Here is a 25,699-nt window from a genome sequence, read left to right as displayed (position 1 = left end):
CAGCTGTTTTTCTTTATTTTTAGAAGTTTAAAATGAAATATAAAGCTCATAATAAAATGCATATGAGGACACAAATCAATAGACTTGAGAACTATGTTAGGAATTACCAGACATATAGGTCTTCATTAACTAGGATGTTTTCTTGTGAAATTTTCTTGTATGTGTGTTGTTGTACAAAATATTATTTATTTCTATGGTAACCAAAGCAGCAAATACAGCAATATTAGACAATAATATTAATAATAATAATAATAATGCCTTATTGCAAAATAAGTCGACTAAGAGCCAAAACAGAGGTGTTTAGACGATGGTGCAATTTGCTATAATAACTGTTTTGCTGCATATTTGGCAAGGCCTGGGTAACTCATCTACAAGGAATGCATTTGTCCAAAATGCATTCAAATAAAAACTAGTTATCGTGCTACATTATCATGCATTCCCAGAGACATTTCCTTCCTATAGATTTTCCCACGACAAGAAGACTTCTCACTGAACTCAGGTTAACTGCAGACTGGTGGTTATTTCTCTTGTGCAGCCTTTCAGAAGTCGGTTAGGTGATGTGGAGCCACACATCATCAGTCCTTTGCTATCTGGAGCTATCTGACTTCCTCACACAGCCTCCCACTCACCTCTCCACCGTCTGCTCCATCTGGAGGGAGCTGGCTGCTCTCCTCCAGCCCGGCTCCCTGAGCGCAAGGCAGCCAGCAGCTGCCAGAACATCTGCTGTCTCCTGGCTTCTCTTGGGTGAGTACCCAAAGCACGGCCTTTCTGAAGTTGGACAGTCGCCTCCACTTGAAACTGGACGGGTTCAAAGTTCTTGGATTTGTCCTGAGATTGGCAGCTACATGGGAATATATAGTTTAGCAATCTGTGACACGCAATCAAGAGCACGTTTCAAAGGGATATATGTGTTGTCATGAAGATGCACTGATGTTTTGCCTCCTCTGCACCAGTAGGGATCTGGTTTTAGAGCATCATTATTCTGAAGGCAGAGTCATTTTGAAGATTAATAAGTGGATGGGATGTAAAACCAAAGAAAATAAGAAGTCCTTGATTCTGTAATTGTGCCTATCAAAGGTGCGCTTCTCAGCGGGGCTGCTCCTGGACCAGTGCCTCCGGGCTGTACGAAACCTGAGATGTGCAGTGAAGGCAGTTCCTTGTGAAGGCAGAGGTTGCCTCCTGTTTGAAAAGATGCTTCGGAAGAAGAGACATCTCGTTTGAGAAGTTAGGAGCACTAAACAACATCGTAGTATTCTCACAGGAGTAAAGTGTGCACAACAGCTCCCACATCAACTGTCTTTTTCATATATGGGTGAAATCCTGCCCTGGCAACGTGCAGGGCTCCCACTGACTTCATAATGGGAAATCTATTGCTTATTTAGAGCTGACTTGGCTTCATTTAGAATGATTTAATACAACAGTTATTAAAACTTTCATGTTTTAGTGAAGCAATATCAACAGGTGAAATAGTCGTGTTACTCTTTGACCCTCTGTTTGCTCTTTCTGATGGGTTTCTGCTCAACGTACATACTTAGCACAGTTGTTTCAGGATCCAGTGCTGGGCCTGGAGCACTGTGGGGGTGCCTGGAAGATACAGGAGGTGCTGAGCTGCCTTTATCTGGTTGATGCTGGCACAGAGCTGTTTGGCACTCTCGGAGTGTCTGAGCAGACATCTTGGCTTGAAGTACAAACCAACACTCGGCTTCATCCCCTGAATGTCCCCCATTGCTTGTATGTTTGCTCACTCAGACCTCAAGCTACTTTGGCCTAAGTCTGGACTGAACAAACAGGCTCTCTTACGGGGAAACCTCAAGCTTAGAAGAGGCTGACGTTTACTCAGGCTCACTCCAGGAGGGCTGGAGGAGCCCTCGAGCGTATGAACTCAAACTTCAGTCTGAGGTGTGCTACCAAGGGCTGCAGATCCTTCAGCCAGTGCTGCGACCCCAGGGCCTGCCTCACCACAGTGTCCTGCCTCCTCCGGCATCCCTCAGTGCCCTTCTGGAGAGGAAGGACACTCCTTGCTGGAAACAGTTTTCAGAAAACAGGCACCGAGAGCTCGCTCTGTCTTCCTCAGATCTACTGCCTTCCTTCTGTACAGTCTCATACAACACATGGGCACTTACTGTGTCCTTTAGGCTCAAGGAGGAGCTGCCCTCAGTGCGGGGAGGATCGTGTGAGGGAACACCACCAGTGTGCTTCCAGCGCAGCGGGACGAGAGTTCTGAACACAGAACAAGACGTTCCTGGATAACTGCAGCAGGTCTAGAAAGGAGATAGAAGCGATTGCTACTCAATTTATAGCATTACATCTCAAAATTAAGTAGGCATTAGAAAAATGCAGGAAAAATGTATATTTAGCTGTAGTTTTAAGTGAAACTTAATACCCTGTGTTAGTGTATGGTTCTCTCTTACCAAGAAAGCTAATTTATAGGCAAAGAAACAGAGCTTAAAACTAAGAGACTGTGTTTTGAAATAACCTAAGTAAAATGCATACTTAGTTACCTTTTATTCTCCTGCTGTGTGTGCCCTGAGCTGGCCCAGGGAGTTCTATGAGGTAAGAAATTCCTGCTCAACAAAAGTTCCTTTTCTGAAAAAAGTGAACATAATGGAAACGGGGAACCACTTACCAGGCAGCTGAAAAAGGAGCTGACTGTGCAGAGAATTTCACACCTTAAGGCTTTTGGTCAGTAAAGTACATAAACAAAATGTAATTTTCTATGCAATTACAGAGGGTCACACAAGAATATTATGTTTTAGAAACCCACTCAAAAGCATATTGCTCGCTAAGAGCCCAGTCCGGAAAATGGTTACTCACTTTAGTAAAGTTGCTCGTAAGCATTTCTGGGAGCAGGGCCTAGGAGACATTTTCCTTGTTATGCTTTCTTAAACAGTTTATGTGATAGTAACAACAGGAAGATAAATTACTTTGAATGGTAGCAATTAGAGAAATAAGGAGTGTGATAGATTTACCATGTGGAAAACATCTCTCGCACATTTTCATACGGTCGTTAAACGTAGTTTTAATGACACAACACTGATTTCAGAAAGAAACAAAGTTTATTTGATGAATATAAACAAGATGATCAACACTAAATACTTCCCATACACATGATAACAATGTTATGAACTCTAAATACCTTGGTACTTTACACTTCTACTAGACATTAAATTACAATGACTGTCTAATACATGCCCACTGTTAATTTCTAGGAATTCCTTAGTTTCATATCAATATCCTTAACCACAGATCAATATCACAATCCAGAACATGCCACTCACTTGAAAAAAGTATTACAAGAAGCACTATCAAATGAGGATCTAAGGATATTAGGGAATACTGACCCATTGCTGCAGAACATCACATTCAAACGTCACCCTACACACACACACAAAAAAAAAAAACATTGCAGATATAGTTTCTGTCAACACATCTGAGGTCTTTTCATAAACACTGTTTAAAAAGTAAATTGAAACTCACTTTCAAATGAAAGTCAATGTGCAGGTACGTGCATACTGGATACACAAAATTCATTAAATACAAAATTCATACTGTACGTTTAAATGAAAGAAAGAATGCGCAGTACAAGACTGATCTCACATTAAAATAATAATCATTATCTTAAATGTTAACCAAAAGTTGGTTTGCTTCTTTACACTTCGAGGGGGAAAAAAAAACCTACCAAACATTGCTCAAATAAAATATTTTCCCAACATCACAGTGTTTATTGTAAACCCCGAGATTCTATTTTATTATATGAAAAGATTATCTGCAAACATCGTAGAGTATCACATGAAATGAAAAGAAAAAGAAAAGGAACAAGAAAGAAAAAGAAAGAAGCAATGTTAGACAGGGTTTTCATCTTTAGGGGCTAAACTGTAGGCCCTGATAAAAGTTTAGATCAATACTCTTACCAACAATGAATGGAGCAAAAATGCCCCTGAAGTAATATCTGTGACAAAATTGGCACATACATATAAATATCTAATTATACAGCTTTGCATCTGACCCTATTTCCCCCTAGTTTATTTCCTACTTCAAGTATTCAGTTGCAGAGTTAAGGTTAAGACCTGATTGTAAGAGACACAGACGATTGTCCCCTACTGTGACAACACATTTGTCACAAGAAACTAAGCTTTGTTGTCTGAGTTTCCAAGTGCAACATTTGTCATATGTGCTAAATATACTCCCAAAAGCTTTGCTGTTTCAAAACAAAAATCTAAAATGCCATTGATAGTTAAAGGACAAACCTTTTAAACATGAATGAAATTTGGATTATATATGCTATACTAATGCGATACATTTTCTATCTATGGAAAACAGTAGCATCCAGCAGGACCCCTGCTTAAATAAACTGCTCTTTGATTGCACCAAGAATTATGGTACAAATAAATAAAATATCTCTAGACAATCATTTTAAAGGGCTAACTGTATGGCTCATGTAGGATGTTTAGGGTTAATTGCACCACAGGTTCAAAAAAATATTTTTTCTAAATTCAGTGCAAGACTTTAGGAGTATCCGCTTAGATTTTTCTTTTTTTACAGCAGCAAAGAAAAACTACTAAGGATTAAGGCCACCCATGCTTAAATTTATTGTTTGTCCTTTAAAATTGCAGGTATTCTATTCCCACTCCCGTCATCATGGAAGCATTTCTGCGCCATGGATTAAAGGATGCCCCAGTACAACAGCCAAACATTTGCAGGTTTGCCAGACTGACCAAAAAGTGTTCATGGAGTCACAGGGATCCTCTCCTCAAGAAGTGGTAGAGATTCAACTATCGGTTAATATTCTCTCACTGAATGTAATGACTTCACATTTTTTATTTTTCCTTGCATGTGCTTTAAATTTATTTTACTGGACGTATTTTGGTGATTCACACAGCCTCTGTGGGCTGTTTATTCATTGCTCTTCTCTTCTTTAACATCTAAAAGTCATTGGGATCCATGTTGGAGACTGTTTTTTAACGCAGAAAATGATAACAAACAGTTCCTCATTTACAGGAGACCTAGTGCATATACTGTATTCACAGCAATCTTATTATTTAATTATTTATTTTAAAGAGTCCCAGCTTTCACTGTTGAAGATCTATATGCATTTGGATGGTAAAAGATTGATACATCCTTGTGTATATGTCCATATAGTCCATATATATAAAAACATATGTATTTACATACGCCTCAAGCTTTTACCATCCAGGAATAGATACGTTTTGTTTATAATTGTATATTTATGATCAAATTAGATGTCCTATGCATTGTCAGAGACACACACCATATTGTCATAAAGTTAATCTTTGCCGTCAGTTATAAGTACCAGAAATTGATTTCATTTCCAACCTGGCCCAGAGCTTAATACCGGTTATACTATCAAGGTGATCTTTTAAATTCTCTTTTGTTGCTTTTTTGCTTTTTTGTTTTCATTTCGGTTTATTTATTTTTTTTAATTATTATGATTGTAATTATCAGTAGGTATAAGAAAACAGAGGAGGGTAAAGGCTTGGTTTTAATTTTTTTGAGAAGCCACACCCAATTGGGGTTAAGATTAATGCCAACACCCTTTATATAACATTTTACTAATACCTCTTTGATAATCTAGTGCAATAGAAGTTTCAGGATAGACTAGGTAAAATCAGCAAATGCAGATACCATATCTAAATTACCTACATCTGAATTACTTATTAAAATCAATATCAATTTACCAAGAAATAGTTACATAACCTGATTAACTGAACTTCGTTAAACAATAATATTCTGAACACTTTGTGAAAACAATAACTTGCAAGACCCATTAAAGATAGAAATAAAGCTCTTGTAATTTCTGCTCGAGTCTCCTTCATCATTTTCCAAAGCATCTAATTTCATAGCAGACTACAAGAAATAATGGAGAAGATGCCGATTAATGCAGCATTTCATTAGATATCAACCTTAGCACTCGTTTTCTGCATCTGTGATCTTCTCCAGGATATCATGGTCATGTATGGAGATCCAATGCAATAGATTATCATCGTTACTTTCCAGTGCTATATTTTTTCTTCCTCTTTCACTAGTTCCTCTGACAACTGTAACAAGGGAACAAAATACTCCAATTAATAAAACGTTTCAAACAACAACATCCTAGTTCTCATCTAATCAATCTTTTCATCAACATCAGTGGATAAATTGCTTTTCTAGAGACTAAGGATTAAGAGAGGATTTAATTTGATTTTAACCCACTTGGTACGTTTAAAGGGTGGCAATCTCTTCTACAGATGATTTGTATGAAAAGATTTCCCCTAAATGGGAAAGATTTTAATTTCCAAATATATGAAATTCTGTTGTGTTTGTGATTCTGCCAATGATGAGTTTTCTGGTCTTCTATACAGGCACAGTAGCTTTGAAGTGGAATTGTTATTAGTAAACCTAAATGTTTTGTTTGGAAACCAAAGGAACTGTCCATTTATTCGTCAACGTGGGCTGCCTTTCATGGCTGGCACTGCTGAAATCTGGTGACTGCTAGAGAGAATGGTGAAAGCCTGAGGCAGTCAGTGGAAAGTGTCTTCTGGTGCCCATGAGTTTGAAGAGGCTCTATCTGATTGCAAGTGACCGCCATGAGGCCTGAATGATTTGTACTGTTACACCAGCTCTGTCTCAAGTAGCGCGGTATTCTTTAACAAAGTGTATGGGAACTGTTGAATCACAGTCTGAACCACTGATGGACCTGAGGTGAGCACTGAGTCAGCTGCAGGAGCACAGTTCACCTGTGTGATCGGAGTCTGACCCCACTTCTCCTAGACTCCGTTTAAGGGCTGACCACCACTGGGGAAGGATCTCTTGCTGGAGATCCCTCCTTTGTGGAGTTTCCCCCTGCAAGCCTTAATCCTCAGAAATGGGTTAGGATTTCCCTTATATTGATTGTCTCTTTGCCATCTTGATAATCCTTCTAAATTACACCACCTATAAAATATCTCAGATAACAATACCATTTGATATTATTCATTTTGTTACCTTCACCTCTTACACAGGGGCAGTGAATTAGTCTTATTCACAGTATCTGTATCTCAGATGAGTGGGAGGAATTAAATGATTCCATTGTAGGGCAGTTGTTCATTTATCCACTGACTTTGTTCCTAGAGAAGTGGAAATGCATTATGTATGGGACTCTGCTGCTAAGCTTGCATTTATGTAAGCAAAGAGGTTTCCAAAACATCCGTTTTTATAAAAAAGACACAGCTGCTGAATTTTTATACTTTTGCATGCAGCAGAAAAGGTGTTACCTTTTCTAACAGAACTTTTTAACTAAAATGCCTCCAGAAGCTAATATTTAGCATGGTAATTACGCTGAGTAAAGTGCAACACTTTGTATAGAATGCAGACAAATAAACTTGCAGATCATTTCCAATCCCTGTTTTTAAGTTCATGCCTCTGTGGCAACCACATATAATGGTTTATCTAACAGAAACTTAGATGAATAGTTTTACTTCTCCAGTGGGAAGTTGGTGCAATTCTTCTGGTTAAAACACTTCGGGACTAATCCAAAGCCCACTGAAATGTGGAAAGATTCCCATTGATTTTAACAGACTTTGGGTCTGGCCTGTGAATGAAGGAAAAATGACTTCTGCAGAGCTGGAAAGCCAGGGAGTTCCTAAAGTAGATCATGTTACTAGTTCTGGCACATAAAATCTTTGTGAACTTTTTATGAAAACTCTAAGTCAGAACATGCGTGACGTTTCATGAACTGTGCATAGCTCCCATTCTTTTGTGTGCTGAGTATATCTTAATCATCATTCAAAGAGATATATAGGTATAGGAAGCACCCATATAAATTAATGAAAAATGTACATTCCAGAAAACTTAGCACAAAAATGTCAATTTTTTTTAACAGATTCTCTAAAATAAAATCACAGCAAATGTTCAATATATTTGTTATTTTACAAGCTGAAGTTCCCCTGCAATTAACACTCATTCACGCTCAAAAAGAAGAAACCAAAATAGAGTCCAATCTGAGGAGCAGCAGCCAATCACAAAATACAATCTCTCTTCTGCTTGCTCCCCAAATTTTCATAGTGGTTTTAGTACAGAATGAAACTCCCAGATCAACCCACCCATTCATCAGGAAACCATGCATGCACTGGGAGTGTAACAAAAACTGGTTCACCACAGGTAGGAAATGCAAAGTATTTCTCAAGTAAGTCAAACAAATATATAAAAGGATATTGCTGTCAAATACCAACTGAGGTTGAGTAAATTAAATTTATATTTGTTTCCTCAATGCCATACCTGGGATAGGTCACTGAGCTTCTAAAACAGAAATAAAATTTGGTAACGTATATTAGGCCTCAGATTCAGGAGTGCTGCAGCTGAAAGCAACATCTTATGAGTTTGGCACCTCTGATGGTCCATTAGATACCAATCAATGAAAATAGCAGAAAGATACAAAGATATAAAAGCGTAATAGCCCACAAATATTTGTTCAGATTGTTTTTCCTTCGGATAAGACACCTGCCTGATTACTACTTTTTACCTCCAATCCTTTCCTCTCAGCAGTGATTTGCAGAAACAAGCTGGGAGAGGGTGGGTAAACACAAAGGGGTTAAAGGGGAAACTGTTTAATAACAGTAGTAAAATGCAGGCTATTTTTGACATCTGGGTTAATGTCCATTATGCTCCATATGCTTTCCAAATGTTTGCAACAAGCACCCAGATACAAAAACAGATACCCATTCACATAGGCTTAAATTGCCCTCTCCTAACCTGTTACACATGGTACCTACATAAAAGGCCAGCCACTGATATGGTAATTAGTGAGTCAGAAAGAGGGGGAATAGCCAGTTTATTGTAGGGAATTGGTATCTGACCAAATGTTACCAGAGAAGGATATCATTAATGAAAACCTGTTAAGGCTATTTCTGCTCCCTAAGTTATAACAAGACATCTGCATTATAATGTGACATCTTTTAAAAAGCTGTCAGGATGAATTCCACTGTTTCCGTTTCTGGAGTGATTTATCATTACTACAATCAAGAGTACTGAAAAACGACATGAAATCATTTCATCTTCTGGAAACAAGTAACTTATCTAAAAAGTAGTAATGCACAAACAGGACTGTAACTCATGAAGTCTTTCTCAAGTGACCCCTGGAACTCAGCTGTGCCTCTCTGCAACAGCAAAATCCAAATGACGTTAATTAAAAATCAAGAATGTATTTTTTTATTATTATTATTTTTGCTTGTCCAAACCCATAAAAAGAATGACATGATTAACTGAGACAAAGCACTGGCAGGGCACTAAGCTGGATTCTGTCCCTTGCCATTAGCTTATTGTGTGACTGAGGGAAAAAGCCACATCATTTTTCTGTGCTTAACTTGCTCTTTGCTATAGAAGGGATAACATCAGGCTTCTGAAGGAATTTGCAAGGCTTAATGTTTTTAATGTGCCTTAACAGTCTTGGAAGAGTGTTAAGCATTATTATTTTTCAGTTCCTGCATTTGATTAAAATTGAAATAACACAGTAAAAGTTTAATTAATATATTAAGTTACAAGTAAAGAGCAAGAATGCAGCTTGTAGGACTTTTAATACCAACACATATTACAAACTAGGTGATTCCCAAGGTATGCAATGACATGCACCATGTGGGCATAACTTAACTGCAGAATCCCCCCAGATGTTTGATTCAGCCAAAAAATTCTGCTCGTGGCTTCTGTGCAAGCCTAGAGCTCGGGCCAGTGGGAACAGCACTGTGGGCTGTTTTCCCCCCTCTCTAAAGTGCAGTTGCTAACATGATCACAGTCCAGCTATTTGCAACTCAGCACAAGCAACAATATTGAGTAGCACAGATCTGCTGGAGTACTTTCCCTTACATAGTTCCCTTAATATAAGATATGAAATGGTATGACATGAACAACTCTGTCATTACAGCCTCCAAACTAAGTGTGTTTTTTGCTTCTTCCACCTGGCCTAATTCTCATGGAAAGAATGAAAACCCACCCCTCGCTTTCTAAAGAACACAGTATCCTGCTGAAGTCTGTCATATCGATGTGAAAATCCTCCACAGGGAGGGCCAGCAAGAGGAATAATTAAGATGTAAAGCTGTATCCAGCCTATGTGGAAAACTTTCAATGCCAAGATACCAAAGACACCTAAGACACTTGTTGAGCTGAGTGAAAAGGTAAAATCTACTTTAAATTTATGGCATTCCTTCAGTGTCCCTCTAGGAGTTTGGCTTTTTGCCAGCGTTCCTTGTTAAAAATTTGTTAAACGTGTTTGGCATTAATGCAAACACAAAGTGCTCATTTGTTACAAATTCTATTGGAATGCATTCATTTAAGGCAATGAAGTAGTTACCAGAAAAGAAAAAATGTTCATTAAGTACATTTTAAAAATACAATGATGTATGCGGTGCATAACTATGGCGCCCCAGTGGCTATATAAATATCTGACAGAATAACCACAAGTTGTGTTTTGTTTGAAACTGGAATCTTTTAAACATAACCGATAGAACAAAAACTGGTTTTGTTTGTTGTCAAAACTGATGTTAAGTCTTTCTTGTTCAGAACTAGTTACAATAACCGAAGTTTTGGTGTACAATTTCTTACATCTCAAATCAATACAGCATACAGCTTTAAGTAATGCTAGAGGAAGTTTCCTCATTCAAATGGTAAGTGCAGCACTGCACATTATCTGGAGAACACTGAACCCTGCTCAGTAAATACCCCGCTCAGCAGAGAACAAATTTTAGTCATTCTTAAAAACTCCACTTAAGGAAATGTTACCTGGGAGATCCGCCGCTGTCTGGTCACACAGAGCAGTACCTGAGCAAAAGGCATCTCAAAACCCACCAAGCACATACCAAAATAAATAGCTCAAACCCAGTTTACAAATTCCTAACACAAAAGCTGTCTTTTGTAATAATGTGAAATACCTCTGGTAACGACCATTCCTGATTTTTGAATCAACAATCCTGAGGCGTACTTTTTAGAGACAAGAAAATATCTTCTGAGCTACATTATAAAAGTAGAACCATGTTGCCATTCACTTCTAGACATTTTATATTCATTTACAGCAGTGATAAACATGAATGTAAAACATATTTCAAAAGAAAGATCCATAAACTGTGTGATTTAATTAAATACTGAAAGATTCACAAGAACCATCCGTATAAAAAGTTATTTTTAAAGACAAAATGAACTTTGTTCCAATTCTGGTAAAGATATTATTTATCTCATTTGTTGCTATTTATGTTTTAAATTCATTATACAGTAAACTTCAGAAGGATCTGCAGCTGGTGGCAGAATCACTGCGTAAACGTGATGAACTTTCCATATTGCAGTAATGCCAGAATTGTTAATCTGGGTTAGGGATAAAAGCAGATACCACTGCGATGAATAAAATCCAATGGATCCAAGTTCTCTAGAGACCAAGAGTCCTTGAAAAATACCCTACATTTATGAGGTAAAATTAGATGAAGTTTGTGAACCTTGAGACTATTTGGACAGGGATGCTATCTCTAATGGGAATGTTTATAAATCAAAATTAGACAAGTAGTATACGAGTTGAAAGACAGATTTTTCTTTTTAATAAACTTTCCCCTTTCATAAAGTAAGTCTAGTCCAAATCAAAGATCTTCAGAAAAATGAGAAAACTTAGTACACATTCTTCAATCTGTCATATCCACACAGAATATAAACGGGGGTTATGGGAAAATGTGACGGATGGCTTCTACCTAGTACTCTTAGAGCTCTGAGCTGGAGTGTATTGAAGATGATCAAAAAATTTCCACTGACTCCAGCAGACCCCGAGAGTCACTCACAGAGGCAGCAGTGTAGGGCATGGAGCTCTTTGTCATGACATTTATGACTTCCTTTGCACGCAGCACATGAGACCATTAAGACTTTTATTTTTTTCCAACTCAAACAGAAGTGACAAATAAGGAAGAGTTCATGGGCAAATCGATTCGAACAACAAGTTCCCAATGTGATGCTAAAAACTGTCAATAGCAGAGATTACTTAATGAAATTTGAAGGAGCCTTTTTCATCCTTGCTGATGTGGAATGCCATTTATTCTCATGCTAGGGACTAATTAGGGGCCTTTTTTGAAGATCAAGGTTTTGCGATCTCTGCTTCTTAATAACATGGTTTGCCTGTCTGCCACCTGGGACAAGGCAAGGCACTCTCTCTAACTCCCAAACAGCAGGCACTGCCTTAGGCCATTGCAAGTGCAGGCAGGAAACTGATCCTGAGTTCAGCCATGTAACCCCTTCGCTGCCAGCCCTCCTCAAGCCCACATGAACCCCAGAAGAGACAGTGGCCAATGCAGTGGGAAAACTGGACCTTAATATGATTAAACAATCTCACAGCTGGAAATCTAACATTTATAGCAAAATTAATGTATCGATTCAGGGGTAAAGATGGCATTATAAATCATCCTTTACTTTTAGACAGGACTGAATGCACATGGCAGCGCTTGCTGCAAACCCACATACCACTTGCTGAGCTCCAAGAAAAGAGACAGTTCATGTTCCTGGTGGCTGGGAAAATAAGTGGTTAAATAAAAGCTGTGTCAAGCCCCCAATCTAATAAGTCATCTTATTAGGAAGTTGTGATGCCCTGTTTGCCCTAGCCTGTGGCTTGTCTGCTCCACTGAAAGGTCTCCTGCTGGGACCTTTGTGGCATTATATGAGGTAGAGAAGGCTGCTGCAATATATGAGCCTTGGTTTTGAGCAGCCAGAACAGCAGGAGAACTAAGCTGCAAAGAATTAAACATGTAACAACTCTGTAAAAGCACAGACAGTGATTGAGGTTGGCCCTTTTGCTGTTGACACGTTCTGGCCCCTGTAGGTTGTGGTCACTAAGCCCATTAGAGTTGCAGTGTGGCAACATCTAGTTCAGCAAGTTCAATGTGTTTCTGTTTTATTTCTAAACACAGGGTGCAAGCTGGCAGTGATAGCAGAGCGGAATATGGCACCAGAAATATGTCGTAAACACAGTCGTCATTGTCAGGGATGTGAAACTACTTTTCAAGCTATTTATTTTTTGGCAGATGGAGGTTGGATGTATTTTTGCATTTTGTTAACTGAAATTTAATTGCAGCTTGCTGCACGTTTTGTTTAATATGAAAAAGGGAACTCTGAGATGCTATTTTTTCTTGAAAGAGAATTTTTTCTCTGGATAGAGAAATCCTTGTTGCTAGAAATTCATTGCAAAATGAAAACAAACCAAAAAAAAAAAAAAAAGGAGCCACAAAAATCTCAGCTGGGATAAGTCTCACTTATAAGCATCCACTTAATTAAATAATTGCTCCCCGCTTCTGTTTTCTTTCATTTCATTAAAATAAAATATATGCTTAACTCAGAGATAAAAAGAAAATCAGATGCTGAAATGGATGCTAGAGAGAAATAAAATGTATGTAAGGTGATAGGTGATATTAGCAATTTAACTGAGAGGTAGATTTAAGATATAAACCCTAATATGAGTCATAAATGGGAATGCCCCTTCCTACCCGCCTAAGGATTACATTTTTTTCAGGAATCGATGCAAGGTTTCTATCACACTTTGATTAGGATGCTGGTGGTCTCCTAGATCTGCAGTTCTGCTTGCTTTTCAAAACTGTTCTGTGGCTCCATGCTTAATAAATGTCTGCATGTTGACCTCTTCCCATTTACCCATGGATATGAAGCAAGAGATCAGTCGGTTGAGCACTTGTGCATCTGAAGGATTTGTCTCTTCCCTTATTCTTAAATGAGCTAAAATTTTAGTGCACATCACAGGATAAATTCATGGGGAATGACTAAGAGAGGTCACAAGGCTGAATGAGGGGCTTGGCTGTTTCATTCCATATACATGTTTTCCTGGGGTGGGCTCTCCTGTCTCTTCCTAGGTGAGGTAATAAGATTTTTGCTTGAGCATCACCAGCAGTGCTTAAAGCCCACTGCTGGCAAGGGCTCCTTAAGGTGAGACAATCATAAGACCCACAGAATGAACTGTCCACTATTTCAGAGGAACAAAAACTATGACAAAGACCAAGTACACTGTCACTTTAGCCACCAGCAATGAAGGAATTATTCTTTTATCTCCTCTGAATATTTCCTGAGCCAAGCAAGGTCATAGCTGTGGCTTTTCTCTGAATATAGGGAATTTCTAGAATTTCTGAGACAATTTTTCTGTTATCCTTTTAGATTTGCCGATGATTTGGGACTAGAAGGAAACTCTTAAAATCTCCCACATATTTGCCTGGTGGCAGAGAGTAGGATTTGGTTTCTACCTCATGCATCCTAGAGGAGTCAGTCAATTTTTAATAGTTAAAACTGTCTGACTGTAGCACTCGGATAGCCAGCTACCATGGCTGTCACCATGCTCTATTATTAGAAGCATATTGGTTACAAGATGTTGTCATACCAGAGTAAACAGTAATAAATTTGGTGGATGTGGTGGGGAAGTTTAATTCAAAAACATTCCAGTCAAGGAGCAGGAGTACAAGGGCTGGACTGCTTTCCTGGAGTACCCAAAGGCTGACCAGAGCCGGGAGGAAAAGAGGTGATAAAGGTTGAGTGCAGGTCTGAAGTACTCCATGTGTGGGCTTATTTCTTCCCTCGGGAAAAGTCTGGATTCCTGGCTAGAGAGGACAAGTCTTGTTGGAAGCGATGGGCATTGCATGGTGTCCTCGAGGCAGATGACTCCTATAAACTGGCAGAAGTTTGCTTGGGATTATCTTTCTCTTAAGCAAATAATAAGAAGAAAATTAATAAAGATGAAATGGCTCGTGTCTACTTTTCCAATCACATTAGATTGCTTATCTTCTAAAGCTGAGAATAAACTAATGAGCTTCAGACTGCTTCTATGTAGATCTGAATATTTATACCAACAGCTACATATACCTCTCCGTACTTCATACTTTAGGTAAACCACAAACATGCTGTTTCATTAGTTTGTTCTGCTAGTTAACAGCTCTGTACTCTTTATCCTATTAGTATGCTTAAACACTAATTGCTCTGTGGAGAACATTGTGAGGTATTCCTACCATCTTACTAATAAAATAAAAGAAATCAATATGTCAAAGGATAGCTCAGAATATTGTTATATACCAAAAGCCTGTTTTGCCATTAATGAGATACACTTTCATCTTTTTCTCCTAATGACCTAAATTATTTTGTATTTTGTATGGTTCATAATATGAACTTACCTGTAAGAATGAAGTGCAATACCTACAATTTCATCTTTTAATGTCAAGAAGAAAGAGATCCAGCTAAGGAGCATGCTGGTAGGTTTGATCTGTTTGAAGTAAGACCAATGCTGGATTCACTTAAAACCCCCAACACTGTTAGAGCATTACAATGACTGTGTGTGGCAGTGTGAACAGGACCATACATGCTCTACAGCTACTTATTTTTTAAATACCCATCCAGACAACACACAGCATTTTGAAATCTAGCATGTGTGGTCTAATTATGCAATAATTTTTATACTTTAGGCCCCAATATTATGAGCTTCTCCACAATTATAGGTCTGCCCACGCATTTCTCAGTGCATGATAGGGAAGTCTTAGGGACCAGTTCTGGTAAACATATCAACATATGTTTTAATTTTTACTCTAAGTGAGACTTAAATATGCACCTAACATTAAGAACATGCATGCATGTCGACCCCGAATGAGACTCTGAAGGCTATTCTTTTGCTAATGACATACATATAATATGCCGTGCAGATTGAAGATGGACAGTCATCATCCAACCAATAACAAACTCTACTGCAAAAAGCAATAAGCAAAACCTTGCTCCACTCAAACCTTAAATACCACCCTTTTATCCACTTATAAACTTAACAGCAGCCATGTAGAAGTTAGCAAGATCAGCAGCTTAGATAGTGAGATTTCCAAAGGAGATACCAAAACCTTCGAAGTAAGTGCTATGTAACAAGTAAACATACACAAATAAAAATCTGAACTTCATTACTAAATCATAAAAAATTGTCATGGGCAAAACTTCTACTTGATATGTTTATGAAAATTCGATGCATCGCGATTAAACTAACAATTGCACATAGCAATATAAGACTAGTAAATTTATGAGCACAAATAATCACTACAATGAATCATTAATCACAACTTACATCTATTTGTATTTTCTTTCTAGAGAAAACAATTCTATGATTCTAACACCATTCTCCTCACATCCATTTTCTTTCCCCTCTCAATCTCTTCTTCCTGTACAACTGTAGGCTGACTTTCTCTATGTTTCTTTGATCTCCAGTTTTGTGTTTGCTTAAGCTTTATGGCTCCCTACACTTTTTCAATCTGCTCTCTGCACTCTCAGTTGTCAATCTGACCAACTCATTGCTGAGTGCTGATATTGGGTTATAGGTAGTAACTGTGCGTTATCATCACCATCTACCTTACCTGCATATTGCAGTTCTGTTGGTTGGAACAAGATAAGACAGAAGAATAATTCACAAAGGCATTTTTGAGGTCAACATGTTCCTAATTAGAAACAGGAAAACAAAACCAAAGATACTCTTGTTGTGCATGGACAAGTCTGTCAAATCCACTGAGGAAAAAGCAAAAATAAGAATGGAACCTAGCTCGTAGGAAAAACTTGGAAAATACGAATTATGACTGTCCATACTTAGTTCATTACAACATTAATTTTAGCAAGAGTGGAAACAGACCTAGCACTTAAAAAAATCTTTTCTATTGAAATAAATACATTACAAGAAAGACAAATAATTTCAGGATTACTTTCAAGAAATTTTGTTCTTGCTTGACTCTCAAGTTAAAGAAAGGAAAACCGACATCTTAATTTCTCATTAAGTAGTCAAAACACAAAATTATCTAGCCCATTTCATTCTAATGAGGAATCTTTTTCTCACACACATCTTTCCTAAGTTGCCTCCTGAATTTAAAGATATAATACAGATCACCGCTGCTATGGGCACAGGTTGTGTCCGCCAACATCATATTCATATTTGTACACTTTGGAATTGAGCAGCATTCTCTACAAAGAACAGTAGAGTAATACACAAAAATGCAGCAAAAAGCACGGCTGGACCATGATTTCATATTCAAATAAAGTCAAGCATTGTGAATACTGAATACAAAATGTGAGGATTAAGGCAAAGAAAGTGATTTCCGTGCATTTCTTTAATATGAAAATCTTGTTACAAACATTTTCACGGATTAAATCACACCTTATTTATTTTTTCTTTTTGGTCAAAGGTGCTTGTGCTTTTGAACAAGCCAATTCTTGTAGCATATATGCCAACTTAGTTTATCAATTGCTTATGGAGAAAAATTAATTGAGCCAGGAACAGCTTTTGCTACAGAGCTCAACAATTAGTAGTCGTGTAAAAAACAACAACAGCACACACAAAAACAAACAAAATAAATGAAAAGAAAATGCACCTTGTCCCAGTACTCATTTCTATTTCAGATCTCTTTCGAAGTTCAAAATGTGGATCAGGAGGAACTCACACCTGCCACATCCATATGCAGGATGTGGGAAAATTTACCAGTCATTTCACATTCACACCTACCAGACCATTCAAGATTTTATAGACTTTTTTTTTCCCGAGCTGAAGAATTATATTGTAATAGTCTCTGTTCATGTAGAAACAAATTTGAATCTCTATCATTCTTATCAGCCTCTTTATTTCCCTTTCCTCTGCTCTTCACATTCTTTATGAGTGGCTTACATAGAATAGCACACAGAAACTGAACTGATACAGGACTTACACCAAGTCTTTGTGTTTAGATATCCATATCTTTCCTAGTTATTTAAAATATTGTTTACCTTTTTTATCATTATTATTTGTTTGTTTGTTTACTTTGGCTGCAAATCAAAGTTTTGGAGAACCGTACACAGCAATTTCAACATCTCTTTCTTGAAGAGTATCAGCTCATTTACATCCTGACATTAGCTGTGTAAAGCCAGGGTTGCTTTTGTCCCATACGCTTCATTTTACGTTTACCTACAGGAAATTCTATCTGCTGTTTTACTGCCCAGTCCCTCAGTACTGTCACTAAGACTTTGCAATCTAGATTTTGAATTTTCAGAATTCCTTCATTCCTGTAGAGGAACAAAAAAGATTTCAAAACCATTTCATGGGAAATTCCCATGAAAAATATCTGGTTTCTCAAAAGAATGAGCTGAAACCTGTAGGGCAGCTGGGGCTGAGGGAAGACAACAGATATATTTCCATTCTGTGCATAATTCAACAAAATATCAATGCACACTTTTGGAACCCTTTTTCTGTGCTGCTGTTACTAGCTGACACAACGTCAGCATTTTCAGTATTATGCCATTATCAGCCTGTACTAAAATCTTTTAAAGCTTCTGGGGAAATAAAAAAATAAAAGTCTCTCTTTGCATATTTATGCCATCCTGCTCTGAGCGCTTCCGCTGGCCCCAGTAAATCTCATTGCCAAATTTCAATCGACTCTTGTGGTGTTCCAGCTGTTAGATAAACTTCCAAGGATATTTTTGTGACAGGTACAAACCTAGACAGGAAATCTCAAGAAGAAATCCTAAATTAATTATATGTCAACATTCAAGCCACAAGAAGGAGCAATTGTCATAAATTTTTGAAAGTTAGAATCCAATTTTACTGGTAAGTGCAAAGAAGTTCACTGACTCAGTTGTGAGTCAATGCCAATAAAATAATATATGTCACATTCTTTAACAGTTCGCTTTGGCTAAACATAGAAGGGAAGAAGCTAAGATTAGTAAACTGTGTATTTAAATCACATAAAAAGACTACAGACACAAAGCAATAACACACTGTGGATTTACAAGTTAAAATTGTTGTGTTGCCTAACCTTAGCTCTCATTTTTGAAAACACATACTAACAATAAGTTAATTATATGCTAAAAGAAAACTTCTCCACTACCTGAAACTTTGACTGTGATGCCAACAAAATGATTCTACAGTGCCACAAGTGTCTCAGCTCTCTTCTTCCACACACACACACCATGCATGTGGGTTGCTTTATGAATGCTATTAATATCAAATAAGCAAGGGGGTGAGAGGGCAAAATGAGAGAGCGCTGAAACAGCCCTGGCCATCAGAGCTGCCTGTGTTTCTTTAGTTTTAGGACCGCTGCAGATTTCTCGACAGCCCCTCTGGTTCCTCCACGACACGTCCTTACCAAACCCTGAGCCCCCCAGCTGGGACACACAGGTAGACATGAGCACTCCGGGGCTCCACAGGCAGTGCAGGTGGCAGCTCCCCCCCCCAGCCTCCTGCATCCCAGGCATTTTTCTGCAGTGAGCCTGGTTGTGCTCCTGCCCTGATCATCCTTCCAGGCCCTCAGCACGGCTCTGCCCTGCTCCCAACTGAGCACAGCTGAAAAAGCGATCCCCCGCATCACGCCAGGCACCCTGCAGCACCCTGTGGTGGGGGGCTCTTTCCAAACCTGCCTGCCTAAATACAAAAGGGAGAGTGCTGAGATACCTGTTGTCTCCGAACAGAGAATAATGAGTCATTGGGGTTGGAGGAGGAGAAAATAACGCAAGCTCTGCAAGCTGCATTTCTCAGCACAGCTTTGTGGCACACGCGGTCCTAGCTCTGGCACTGAGCCTGTGACAAGGCCTGGCAGGCTGCACAGCACGGATACAGGGTGCCACAGCTCCCACTCCTGCCCTCAGTAGAGCTCTGCATGGGGCCCACACAGCCCAGGAGGAGAAACGCAGCATGGAGAAGATGACTTTCTGACACACAGCATCTGCTGCGCAGCAGGAAGGGTCACAGCTCGAGGGAGGGAAATGCAGACTGCCGACAGAAGAGGGTAGAAAGCAGTCATCTCACACAACCTGCACAAGTCCATGATGGAGCATTCCCTTTATAAACGGTATCCGTTTATAAAATGCAGGTAACATTCCCCTTCCTTTACTGAGTGCTTTTTCTTTACACATTGAAGATACTAAATGGATCCACCCAAAGCCCGCGGAAGGCAGTCTTTCAAATTACTTTAGTGTAGCTATGTCAAAATAGTCGCAGGAAGAGAGCACTCAGAGACCCCTCTATAGGCAAAAACTTGGCCCTCAGCAGAAGTATGAACAGACCAGAAACCCTCCGAGGCACCAGCAGGGACATGCTGCACTTAGCTGACCACCTTGATTCCGTGTCTCTGAAATACTGTGGATAAATAACTATTTATGTCACCTTGGGAGAACAGGAATGTATGATATGGCAATGTAACCACCTGGACTTTTATATATAAAAAGTGTTTTCACTACTTATGGAAAGCCAGACATGTAAATTACACTACCTTTAGCAGGGAAAAATATGTGCCAAAGACCATGCCTAGGAGCAGAACTGGGGAAGAATGGGGGTATGGTCATGCCCGCTCTGCAGTGTTTTCTTTTACAAGCCTGTTTTACTGCTGAGGCGGGGGAGACCGGTGTTATTGCTTCCTCAGAAAGCCATTCTCACAGGATTTGACTATTGGTCATGAAAAGCTTACAAGGTCAGACAATCCTGCAATATTTTTACAAATTCAGGGTTTAAATGTGTTCCCGAGATTTTGGTTATTTCTGTTTTTGAAGATGGAAATTAATCCTCTTGCAAATGTGTATCGCCTGGGAAACTAGAATGAAATAGATGCAAATCTGGAGAGTTTAATTTGATTCCCTTGAAGGTTTACATAAACTAGCTCTCGAAGAATTTACCTACATTCAGCATTTCCATGGTGGACAGATAAAGATGTTATTATCGGCAAAACTGCATCTGCATTCAGCATGAAAAAAATAATGAAATGGGTTTAGCTTGTTTTCTTGGTGTTGAAGACTGTTCATTTTGCAAGAATAAGGAGACACACAGCCACAGCATCCTTCACCATTAGAGGTCCCCTTGAGGCTGATTGTTAGCATAAGAACATTAGCAATCTGCGTATTTATCAAAATGTGGACACTAGAGTGGCCTGAAGTAGTTTCACTTCCTCTTAAATGATAATAAATTGGCAGTGTGAGTGTTGACTGCCTGAAATGCAACTTCATTACTTCAGAGGTTAATGGAGCAACCTCTCTCTGTTGATCTTCCTGTCACCATTGGCTACAAAAGACTCTCTGACACAGTGCAGTTTTCAGGAGAGGCACAAGTATAACAGAGATTAACCACATCAAAAAGAATACTGTCCCACTCCATTATATTCTGCAAAGCTGGTGTGCAGCAAATTACAAGGTCCAGCAGTGTGATTTGGCTCATCTGAAAATAAAATTACCATAAAAAGAGGTGATGTTGTTATATTACTGAGACAAAAACCTTTCCATCTTAAAAGGGAAATAAGCAAAAGAGAAATGAGAAAAAGAAGAAGAAAAAGAAAAGGAAAGAGAAAGGATTATAATAAGAGAAAAGAAAATTTGAATTAGGAGAGATCAAGCTAAATGCAAATACTTTAATTATGATGTAAAGTATTAGGAGCAAGCGACCGTGAGCTATTTCATGCTACTTCTATAGAATCCTTCTTCTATTTCTTAAAGAAAACTCTACAGTGATGTAGCTAAACTACTATTCTTTTGAAGGTTGAATTCACGCTTTTGCAGGAGATGAAGACTGACAGAAAAAGAGTAGGAGGTGGCCACTGAGATTCAAAGAGGATTACATTTAATGCTGTTTAAGTGAATAACCTACTGAATGAAAATGTATTCGTTTAGGGAAATGTGCCTCATCTTGTTCTATGTTACTGCCCTGAATTGCCTGGAATATATGATAATTTTCACCAATTTGTAACTCTTCTTGATCACAACCAACATGTGGAATGCACTTATATCCCTCACAGTTCTGAGCAGAAAACGCTGTGCAAGGAAGAAGAATGTTCTGCACATCCTATAAACAAATAACTGGAAGTCATTTCCAAGAACAGAGAGTGCTCATGACCTGCGAGTAACAACCACTTTGTCCTGAGCACTAACATAAGTTCACAGATAAGAAAGTTACCTTTCCTTTCTTGAGTATGTGAATTAAATAAAATTTCTTCATATATACGTTTAATTTTGTTCAATATTTCTGCTCTCTCCAGAAGATTAACAGCCTAGCAATGCCTAATTAAAAGTACTTCAGATGTGCAATTACAGCATTGTAAACACATGCACATACCAACTAATTACACATGTACTTGTGCAAATGACTCAGGTCTGTTTCAGGTCACTATTACCCACCCTCCACTTCCCACCTCCGCTAATGTTTGAGATGGTGTTTATCAAGTCTGACAACGTGTCTACAGCAAATATATCAAATTCCCTTGTTGAACTCATATCTTTGGGAAGTTTCAATTACAAATGAATACTTTTCAGCATGAAACGCATAAAGCTGAATAAAACCCTTGTCTTCCTACATACAGGGGCAGGTATTTGGGCATATTAGAAAGTACTGTTAAAAATAAAAAGTTTCTGCTACTATCTTAAGGGATGAGAAAATTCCTGGAAACCATGGACATAAAGAATACCAGGATTTCTTGCTGGGGAAGTAAATGGGTGTGGGAGTCCAGAAAGAAACTATCATCTGAATGTCAGAACGATGTTCACCTTCCCAGCTATTGATCTACGTAGGGTGAAAGATGGGACAGGAATTCAGAGTTCAGCACTGATTCTGCAACTGGCTTACCTGGAGAGCTGGGACAAATTGCTTACAGCAAGTTTTTTTTCCTGTACTACTATGGCAGTAGTAACTCAATTTCTTAAGGCTGAACAACGTTTGCATTTGCTGCAAAACATTCAGTGAATCAGAATTCAGGCTGATATGGAAACCATGCCTTACAGTTCTGAGTGGGAAGAAACAAAACAAAACAAAACAGCCTTTTCTATCTCAAAATAAACTCACTTTAATTTAAGGTAAAAAATGAGGTCCACTAACTTGCAGTTTGCAATAGGTGCTACACAGCTACAAAAAGATAGTCTGCTAGTTAATGTTGCAAGGAAAAAATAGATTGATCGTTCTGCAAATGTATGACTTCATGAATATAATCGTGAGAAAATCAAAACAGATAATTAAGAGGACACTGCCACAGGTTATGAAAGTCACCAACTACAGTACCTCAGAAAGTCATTGCCCCAGCAGAAAATTTATGAAAAAATATAGATTGCATAAAAATATGAAGTGAATATGAAGTGAATATGATGTGTAAGAGAACTCTCAAACTCCACAACTGCATACACAGAGTGTAAGTATGCAACAGTCTATTTTGCAAAGACAAATAGCTGCAGAAAGCAATACTCACATCTCTCACAGAAGACTCTCCTTAGAAAAGGAACTGACTTTACAAAAATAATTAACCATAGTTTAAAAACCTGAAATATTTTAATGATATATATGGTATCCAACAAAGTCTATGGTACCTAAAATGATGCCAAATATTTTAAGAGCTTCAGTATAAGAAAATATTCTGTATCTTTAAAAGAGATTCTTAATTTGTGTTCCAAATTTTTTTCATTAAAAGACAGAACAATAATTCTTTCTTAATCAGTTGTTCTAGCAGTTAAGAGTAGAAATCTTAGGGGGAAACCCATGCTGATGTATTTCTCGATATGATGCAGACTTTTGAAGAATTTTTTCATTAAAAAGCAGTTCTGTTTTGATCTTCATTGCCATTTGCATGGTAGAAGTATTCAAAGAAATGAAATATTACCGTCATTAATAAGTAAAAGAGATATCAAGCGTACCAAACTCAAAGGTCATTCATCGGAAACAAAAGAAAACAAAGATCTTATAGGTAAAAGACAGCCTTTTTTTTTTTTTTTCTCTCTCTGTGGCTGCAATCTTTTCTATAGAATATAATGCTGGCAAAACAGAATTTTTCTATTCACCTTTTTCCCTATTGAAGAGTAATGCTGTCTTTATCTAACCTTTCCTAAACCACCGTTGAAAATTGTATTTTCTGATTCAAACAAAACATTGTTTTTCTTTCTGCCTCGTATAGCTAATAATAAAGACTTGAGGTAAATCTCCCTACAGCTGCTTTCAGTTCACTTTAAGTCAATGAAACCAATATAATCCTGTAATACAGTCAACTGTTTCTTTTCTACTAGGCCTGAAGGGCTGCAAGCATAGAAAGGGAAGAATTACAGTTTTTCTTTTAAGCACCTATTAATATTTTGCCCCTCCAGCAGTTCTTTTTTCCCCTTTGAAGCCTTTTTCCCACTAAATTAATGTTTAACAATTAAATCAAGCTGAAGGAGATCTTAAAAGATCTAGACAATTACTGATTGGGTAGAAGAACAGGCCTTTAATTTAAATGGGAAACATCTCTGAAATGATGGTATGAGACCCCACAACTAATTACATAATTTTCTGCATCTGAGAAAACATAAGCTGAGAGAATGCAAATAGAGCCACACACGTAATATTGGGGAGAAAAGTTGGAACTTGAACATCTACCTATTATCTTTGAAAACAGAGCAACTTGTAGAAAAACAGGCATTATGCTACTAGATATGCAGAGCAAAAATGCAACTTCACAAAGAAGAAAATCCAAGGGATGGCATCTCTTTTTCAGGCAAATATTTTCTATACACTGAGAATGGCAATACTCTTTAGGTAAACATCACAAGGAGGCCTAAGAGCCCTTTCAAAATTGTATATTCTTTGTATACATAATACACTTTTGTGTACTTGTAAGATAGAAGTGTTCTGAGTTTCCTGCTTTCTCCCACAGTGAAGTGTATATTAACCAAAAAATATACCAGAGCTGAACAGTTAAAATCCAATAATGGAGTTGTTATATTATGCCTGAATAAATGGAGATTGTCTAGAATGAAAACCCTTAACCTGAACCCCAAACTGGCTAGTGGCTGCCTCCTTTGACACATCCTCTGAACTCCCGTTTGAAACATTGCCTGTTCCTTGCTTGAGACAGTCCTTCAGGAACCCATAGAGCTCCAGAGCCTTGTGTGTCTCTCCAGATCTCTCTAATACCTTGATGCATGATTAAGATCCCTCTTAACTCAGGAAGATTTCATCTACTCCAAGCAGAGTGTCAGGACAAACCTTGGTTCTTAAAATGGATCAGACTGAACAGAGAGGGTTTGGAACAAATGTTTCTTACCAAGACCTAATTAATAGAGTCCACGAGTTTATCCTACTTCCAATGTAGGTGAAGAAGCAGCTGAGGCTCCGTGCTAGAATTTCTAAGAATAGGATGGATTGCACTGAAATTAATCAGGCCCAAAACGTGAAGTCTCCAAAACTGGACCTATGTCATTGGAGTGTGCCCATTGCACAAGTAACAAGGACAGATATTCAATGAACTAGACATCTCCCAATAAGCCCTGTAAAGTATTTCCTAAGTAACTGAGTTCCCATTGATGCCAAACCCACGTGGAAATAGCAGTTTGTCAGAGTTATACTTCATGTTGCTTGCAGTTAAAACATGTAACAGTCAAAATCTGAGACAACTTGAAGGCTGTTTTTGCTATTTTGATTGTCACCGAACTGTTGCTTTTGCATAAACATTGCAGGAATTGCACACTGTTCTTCTGACACTTCCTACTACAAGACAAGCCTCAGACAAATGAATTTTAAAAATATATTAAGAGATCCCAACAGATTTTCACAATTCAAATATTTGTGTTCTTTAATTCAACAATTTTACTCATCACCACATAGAATCAAAGCACGAGACCTGAAATAAAAATGTTATTCAGATTTATGAGCCACTGAATCACATTATAACACTGAGCATTTCAGTTCACCATTGTCTGCTATACAACAGCAACGCAGCGTAAAAATTAATATGTTTTTGGC

General features: G+C 38.2%; 1 protein-coding gene across 1 annotated transcript in view; it reads right to left on the bottom strand.

Moving 5' to 3' along the window:
* Positions 1–4,525: 4,525 nt before the first annotated feature.
* ERC2 (ELKS/RAB6-interacting/CAST family member 2) overlaps positions 4,526–25,699 on the bottom strand; it is a 413,335-nt gene continuing 392,161 nt past the window's right edge. The window contains exon 19 of the mRNA XM_065749769.1: positions 4,526–6,056. The gene's annotated coding sequence lies outside the window, so the exon portion shown is untranslated. The remainder of the gene's footprint in view (positions 6,057–25,699) is intronic.

This window comes from Cyrtonyx montezumae, unplaced genomic scaffold, assembly GCF_038088225.1.
Source record: "Cyrtonyx montezumae isolate F1298 unplaced genomic scaffold, pur_monq_1.0 scaffold_6, whole genome shotgun sequence".
Classification (NCBI taxonomy): Eukaryota; Metazoa; Chordata; class Aves; order Galliformes; family Odontophoridae; genus Cyrtonyx; species Cyrtonyx montezumae.
The sequence above is the reverse complement of the archived record's forward strand: the minus strand, read 5'-3'. Positions and strand labels throughout refer to the sequence as shown.